The 7787-nt window shown below is 39.4% G+C and overlaps 1 long non-coding RNA gene across 1 annotated transcript; it reads left to right on the top strand.

The window, feature by feature from the left end:
• The first annotated feature begins 1021 nt into the window (after positions 1-1021).
• LOC115353555 lies at positions 1022-7319 on the top strand. Its single transcript, XR_003927603.2, has 3 exons — positions 1022-1199; positions 2334-2473; positions 6021-7319. It is a non-coding gene; the product is annotated as an uncharacterized LOC115353555 (long non-coding RNA).
• The last annotated feature ends 468 nt before the right edge of the window (positions 7320-7787 follow it).

The raw sequence follows: 7787 nt of genomic DNA, 5'->3' as shown, positions 1-7787 counted from the left end.
AAATTAGTGTGTTAATAAAATGCCTTTGCCCTCAGCAGTCTCTAGGGCCTGGCCCTGCAGCGAGCTCCATGCTGTGGTTCCCCCTCTTACAGGATCCAAGTCAAGACAGCGAGTGCTTTCAGCAAGAAAAGCACAGGCGGATCGTGAATTTATACTAAAGGTACCCACCTGCCACACAGCTGTTTGACGCGGAAAAACCCGGGAGAAAGCCAGGCAGCTTTTGTCAATCTTTAGTGCTGCAGTTTAAAGAATTAGTGCTCTAGGTTTGTGTGACAGGTTTTTGTTAGCGGGGCAGGGTCCGCGGGGCCGGCTCCTGTGAGAAGCTGCTGGAAGCTTCCCCGGCTCCAGCCGGACCCGCCGCTGGCCCAGGCCGAGCCCGTCAGCGATGGCGGCAGCGCCTCTGGGAGAGCGGAGTGAAGGAGGGGAACCCGCGGCGGAGAGGGGATCGGGACGTGAGAGGAACCCCCGTGCAGACATGGAGGTCAGTGAGGACGGAGGGCAGGAGGAGCGGGGCAGGAGGGGATGCCCCCGCCGCCCGCGGTGAGGCGGCAGGCTGTCCCCCCCCAGCCCAGGGAGGGGAGCGGGGGAGCAGACGCCCGTCTGCAGCCCGGGGAGAGAGGAGCCCACGGCGGAGCAGGGGGTTCCCCCCCAAGATGGCCGGGACTCCGTGGGAAAGCCCGCGCTGGAGCAGGCTGTGCCTGAAGGACTGCAGCCCGGGGAAGGGACCCACGCTGGAGCAGTTCGTGAAGGACTGTCTCCTGTGGGAGGACCCCACGGCGGAGCAGGGGCCGAGCGAGGAGTCCTCCTCCCCCTGAGGAGGAAGGAGCGGCAGAGACGAGGGGTGAGGAACTGACCCCGGCCCCATTCCCCGTCCCCCCGCGCCGCTCGGAGGCGGGAGGTGGAGAGAACTGGGAGTGGGGCTGAGGCGGGAAGGCGGGGGGGTGTTCTCAGGTTGGGGTTACTTCTCGTTGTCCTCGGTTTGATTTGGCGGGTAGTAGATTAAATTGAGGTTGTCTCTCCCCCCGGTTGAGCCTGTCCTTTGCCCGTGACCGTAAGCGGGGAGTGATCCCTCCCAGCCCTTGTCTCGACCCACAAGTGTTTCTTTCTATTTTCTCCTCATCCCGCCAGGGCCGGGGGGCGAGTGAGCGGGCGGCTGCCGGGTGCTTTGTTACCGGCCGGGCTGAAACCACGGCAGTGAGGTAAGAGTCTTTGGGCAGCTCCGTAACTACACTCAACTGTTGGTTCTCTCTAGCTGCTGTAACTGATAAGCTTCCCCATTATCTCTGGATCTTTAGTTATTACTTCCTGATTAGCAAAAACTGAGGAAAGAAAAAGTATTTTCAAGGTTAAAGCCAGTTTTGTATGTTTAAAAAGTAAACTATGAAATGCTTTCAACATCACTGATTAGCTGTCCGCTCTCAGAAAATGGCCCCTACCTTATCAATGCACAGGCATAATAACGTAGCTCTTTCATACTTTGTCTTTCAAGGGAATATTTAAATGATAAGTGACTGTCCTAAAGGATTCATAAATTTTAAGGCTGAAGAAGACCATTAAAACATGACATCTAAATGCCATAGTTTCACCTGGTAAGCTTGTATGTAGCCCCATTAATTGTGTTTAACTAAATCATTATACCAGAAAGGCACCCATTTTTTATTCAAAAACAGTGAGACACAGAGAATTTACCACTTATCTCAATGCTATTTTTTTAGTGCCCTATGGCAGTCACTTGCAAATGTGTACAACTAAATTCCAATTCTACCTTGGGCACTATCATCTTCTATCCATTGTTTCCTTTTATGCATCTCGAGTACATTGTATTACCAATCAAGCAAAAGTTTAGTGTGAATACTGTAAGTTACTTTCCTGTCCCCAGATTCACAAACACTGTAAGAATGGGACTATGGAAATGACGATTTTCCTTTTTAGTACTTAAAGTTATTACTAGTTGTTGGGGTTTTCTTCCCCAGAGTTTTTCAAAATTTCTCCTTTATAATTTCACTCTTGAGAAAACGAAAGCTGCTGATAGCAGAAGTTCCTATAGAAAAGCCACACGGGGGTGAACTCTTAAGAGATTCCTGAAGTGTCACTAGCAGAACCGGTGGGAAGGCCTCCTTATCTCTCTCTGCTCTCCACCATACTTCCCATTCAGGTTTAGGAAAAAAAAAAAAGATCCCTTTAAAACAATCTCCTTTACTTATGTAAAGTCAGTAGCCTATGTTCTGATAATATTAATGTGTTTACTCATTGATTATTCACGGTAATCATGAATACACTCCAGGGGTCACTTCTGAGAACAGTGATGCACTATGTTCCTTTTTCTGTCACAGATGATACAAAGCTTCACTTGCTCAAGAGCCTTTATCTAGATATGCAAGATAAAACTGAGACAGATGTGTTATCTACATTTTGGAAGAATGGAGAATGAAAGAATTCAGCAACTTGCCCACTTCACACTGAAGCAGAGCAAGTAACTTTTTTTTTTTTTGTATTCTCCTGCCTCATTGCTGTAGCATTTGAGCACTTTACAATCTTCAGATATAATTATGTTTCTACTCAGTTCATATGCTTGGTGGAGATGTACAACTGTTCTCACTTTTATAGAGAAAGTAAAGAGGGAGAGAGCAAAAGCAAGTGAATGAATGTCAGGACCAGTTGTCTGAACAAGAAGCTGCTTTGAGATGTGAATTTTTAGCAAGTTTCTATAGTGACCTTAAAAAAAAAAAAAAATTATGATGCTGAGCTGTTCCAGGGTATTAGCTATTACTGTATGTAATGCGCCCCACAACATTGGAACAAATATCTTTTTCATTTGCTTTGCATTACACCCACTGTTAAAAACTGGCAGTAGTATTACAAATATTTTTTAGTTTCTTCATTTGTAGCTAAATTCATAAATCTCAGTAACTATAAATGTATCTCAAGGTCAGAGTTACTACAATAACCCATTCATTTTGTTTTCTTTTCACTAAATCCATTATCTGAACAAATCATTAGGTGACCTTTTTAGTTACAGCAATTCAATAAAAGTTACATTAGATGGAGTTTCAGGAACATTAGTCTAATGTGCTTTAAAAGATCACCTTCTCTGAGCAATATAATAAGTTTGTGTGAAAAGCATAAAGCATGTAATATGTAATAAAATCTGGCCTTTAATGAACCATCTAGAAAAACTGACTTGTGTTATAATTCAACAGAAAACCTCCCTTAATTAATGGATAAGAAGCCAACAGCAGCCGCTGAATGCTGCTTTTGATTATAGATTCAGCTTGTTTTTCTTTTTTAAATGTATGCTCCTGATTTATGCTGCTCAAGAAATTACAGTTTAAATGACCTTGGTTACAGGAGTAATATGCTATGAAAAGTGATACTTAGAGCTAATTAAAAGGGCCCTCTGATTACTAGTTAGTACCAATTGCACTGATAATGCATAATTTTCCAAAGTGGTAGTCAGTCAGGATTGTAAATTTAATAAACTGGCTTAGCTGTTTGATGGATGCTGATTTTCTTCAACAGATACAAGACTAGAAAATACCTTGTGGCCAGGCAGATAAACAATAAATAAAACATAGCTCCAACTATCAAGTAGGAAATTTCTATCAGAGAAGATTGCACAGGCTCACTAAAATCCATGAATTCCATTTAGAATATAAGACATTAATCTGATTCTCCTTGCATCTAAACCAGGAATAATCACTTAAAAACCAACTGGAAGTATCTACTTCTTGTGCTTCCAGACCGCTGTCAAGAAGAAAGCAAGTTTAACTCTCATTTCTGATCAGTCTAGAGAGGTCTGTATGCAGAAAGAGAAGCAATAATAACTTTCCACCAGTGCAGCATCAGCAATCAGTCATTTCTCCTGCGGATGTATGCACACAGGAACGTAAGCCAATTTGAGTAAAGGTCAGGACTCATCTAAATATCGAACTACGTAAGTTCCTATTACTGCTAGAGTTTATTGAGCAGACTTTCATTCATTCAGTCTGTGGACATTTCATTTAGCTCCACATTTTTCCAAGTGTTTGTCTGTCACCCACTGAACCATCTGGATGCGTATAGAGTTTTCAGGATTTTCTCTTGGTTCCTCATCCACAGAAGAACAATAGTAGTTATTTCCTTTTCCCAATCACTACCTCTACCACTCATCTGAGACAGATGCTAGGAAAATACACACAAAATTATAGGATATGTTAAGGAAGTGTTTTATAATTTACCAATAAAAACATTTTTAATTGCAATATTAAAATTCATTTAATATTACAATTCAACAATAGATAGCTGACATGTAAAGAAATAGTCCAAATATGACAACTAAATACTCAAGTTATTTTTCAGGTTGGACCTTTAGTTAGTAGATTTGTCAAACCACAGTATAAATTTAGGTATACCATAGTCTAATAAATAGTCATATTGCTTCCAACAACAGACACATATTTTTCTGGTTCTGTGGTGAAGCCAATTACGTAATTTATATGTCATTTTCTGGCCTTACCCATAGGCCACTTCCAAATTACCAAACAGCGCATTTAGGTAGCAATGTTATATCCCTTTGAATACCCTATCAATAACTTACAGTATTTCTCTGCTAAATTTTTGTATATCATATTCCTTTGAAAATCCTAAGAATGAGAAGAATGTGGGTTCTTCTTATGCGTGGGCTTGATAGGCCAAATCAAAGAATTGCCTAGTTTACTTCCTGTCTCTTTCAGTAGCCAGTAGCTATTAATTAAAACGAAAGCATAAGGAATGCTCTGTTTTCAGTTAGAGATCTAGTTCATAATCTTTCACTGTCTTAAGAAAACTTTGATGCATGGCTTCTCAGATGCCCTTTCATGTCATTTTTCCCTTCTAGATATTGTGCTTTTCTTGTAGGTTTATTTGTTATTATCATGCAAATTATTAAAATATGTTAAATGATCTGTTAATTTTACCTTGCTGTTCTTTGTAATTTAAGAGATTTAAAAAATTGATTACTAAAGAACTGCTTAAAATATGCTACATTGCATGTTGATGGAGATCAGCTAGTGATGTACGGTTATTTTCCTTGAGAGAAGAACTACCAATCCACATATGTAATCCAAAAAGCGTTTGCTTTACCAGCTGCTTCCTATATATTTTCCCAGATCATAGACAACCCAGCATAAGATTAATTTCCAATGTCTTATTATCTAAGCTATCTCTATTTTCCATTAATGTCTAAAATATTCATATAATTTCATATCTAGCCCTTTTAACTCATTAGAGAATTAATACATCATAGTCAAAAGTCCTGGGTTTTTTTCCTCCTTGTTCCTAATAATAGCAATTTAAATTAGAAAAATAATGGTCTCCTTTAACTATTTTCTAAGTCAACCATTTTTCCCTTGCTAGATAAATTCTTCAAGATTATTAATTTGTGCAGACAACAATAATGAAAAGCTGCACCATTTTAATTATATTTATTCTCCCTAGGCAACTAGGCTGTTAATTGTTTGAATTACTAAGTTAAAAAGAAATGTTAAGTAACAGGAATGCCAGCACTGCCGATGACTTCAGTGGGAGCAGTACTGAGTTCATAATTGGCTCTTTAAGTGCAAAATTCACTCACAAGGCCTGCGAGCTTTTTAAATTTCACTTAAGTCTTTAAGAATGTTTAATAGGTCTTATGCATTATATAGGCTTTGAGGTGGCCTTCCGAATTTCCCCCACATAAAGTGTACTTGACAGGATTCGAAAAATGTTTTTATGCTGCTTTTGGTGAAGTAGACGTTCTCCTGCTGCATTTCTGAAAGCTGGGAAACGCACTGAGCATTCATAAGCACTGCAACGTATTGCAGATTGGTTATGGTAATTGGTTAACGGTACAAACAGCTTTCCAGTCTTCATGTCACCGAGACAGACTGCAACATGACATATGCTTTTGTACTCTGATATCTTGGAATTTTCAGGGTGGTTGCCACACAGCAATAATTCAGTGCTAGTTTTGCAATTCTTTATATTCATTCCTAACACTTTTTTTTTTTTTTTTTTAATTGTAGGATCTTCTCCCACATTCTCTCAGCAAACTGATCCTGTGCCCCCAGAAAAATAAAAAAACCTTCTTTACTGGTATCATTGAATAATTATTGGGATAACTGCAGTGGTACTTGTGCATTTGTGCTTTGTGTTAACTTGTGCAAAGGACTGAGCTGCCATTTGACTTAGAAACCACAGGTGCTTTTGGGCACAGGTCAACCATGTGGTATTTCTTTGCTAAGCTACTTGTAGAAGCTGGTTGGAAATTCTTTACTACCAACACTTCCTTTAGAAAACTCTGATCATCAAAGCTAACATTTTACAATTGCATTTTTATCCTTTTTGGATTAATCTCTTTTTCATCAGAGATTTTCTCTGGGTACACTGGAATTGCTATTAAAAAGGGAAGCCAGAGAGTAATATTCTAGTTTCCCAATAATTTAGTAATTTTGCACCAGTAAGAAATAGATTTACAAAACTGTTATATTCCCTGATATAAATTTGACAAACTGAATTTCTGATATCCTAGGCAAGTGTTGTGGACAAGAGGTTACTAAGAAGGTATTCTTCTTTTAGTTTTTCCAAAAAAAAAAAAATAATGGAGATGATCTTAAATATTTCACACTGGAAAATAAGAAAAAATACAGAATTTCAAATGCAAGTGAGGTAAAAAATCATATATCTACTTATAGTTCAATTGCAATAACACCATAACACGACTGAAATAAATCAGGATTAATACAGTATGAATCATCAATAACAACCATCAGTTTAGCAACTAACTTTAAAGGCTGTATCTTTTAAAAATATACTTGAAGGAAAAATTCAGATATTAGCTTTCAGTTGCAACCAAACTCCCCAGAAAGAACCACAATGTTTGTCCAATATGAACACAACCTGCTAAAAATTTCTAAAATATTTTTCTTCAAACCTTATTTTTGTCATTGGAATAAATTAGACACACACATGTTTTTGAGAATGCATTGATAATTTAAGTGCTACAAATAGTTGCATATATAACAGGGATGCCAAGGAAACAAATGCTACGATCCTCAAAGACTTTGCAATTGTTGATCCAAAATGCAAAGTGCTTGGCAACTTAAAGGATGAAGCTGTGTTTACTAATTTTCTAGCTGGGAGGTTAAATAGGAAGGAATCAACTCCGAAACATATGCGAGCAGTCTGGCTTACCCACTTTTGTAAGTCCCCAAACAGCTGGTGTGGAGAAAACCTACTGTTGTGCATTGCTGAGCCACTGATGGGAACGAGGAGAAACAAAGTCAGTAATACTTTTCAAAGATCTCTCTTGTAACTGTATGAAATAAAGCTCTTTGGGAAAAATCTCCATGTGGTCTGGCCTTTTACTGGAATCAAGAATGATTAGGGTTTTTAACAGATGCCGTAGTGACTAACTATCCGTATAGGCTGATAGAAATTAATTTCTGAAGTCCATGTTAATAAGTGAATAGGCTTTAGAGGGGCTGAGAACACCCACTTATATGGATATCAAAAAAAGATAAAAGCTCAGTGTAATCAGCAGAGAAAAAAAGAAGTATGAAGAGATGATTGTGATGGATATGTAGGGAGAATATATATAATTTACAACTTTGGAGGAAAACAAGGGGAGCTGGGATGTGATATCTATATCAATTACACATTTAGAGACAAGCGCATGGAAGAAACAGGAGACACCACAGTATGGTGACAGTCATTTGACTGAGCTGGTCAGGGTCAAGCCGGTATCAAAGGACGTAGTATTGACACGGATGAGGCAGGAGCGTGCAGCAGAG

This window comes from Aquila chrysaetos, chromosome 19 (assembly GCF_900496995.4).
Source record: "Aquila chrysaetos chrysaetos chromosome 19, bAquChr1.4, whole genome shotgun sequence".
Lineage (NCBI taxonomy): Eukaryota > Metazoa > Chordata > Aves > Accipitriformes > Accipitridae > Aquila > Aquila chrysaetos.
The sequence above is the reverse complement of the archived record's forward strand: the minus strand, read 5'-3'. Positions and strand labels throughout refer to the sequence as shown.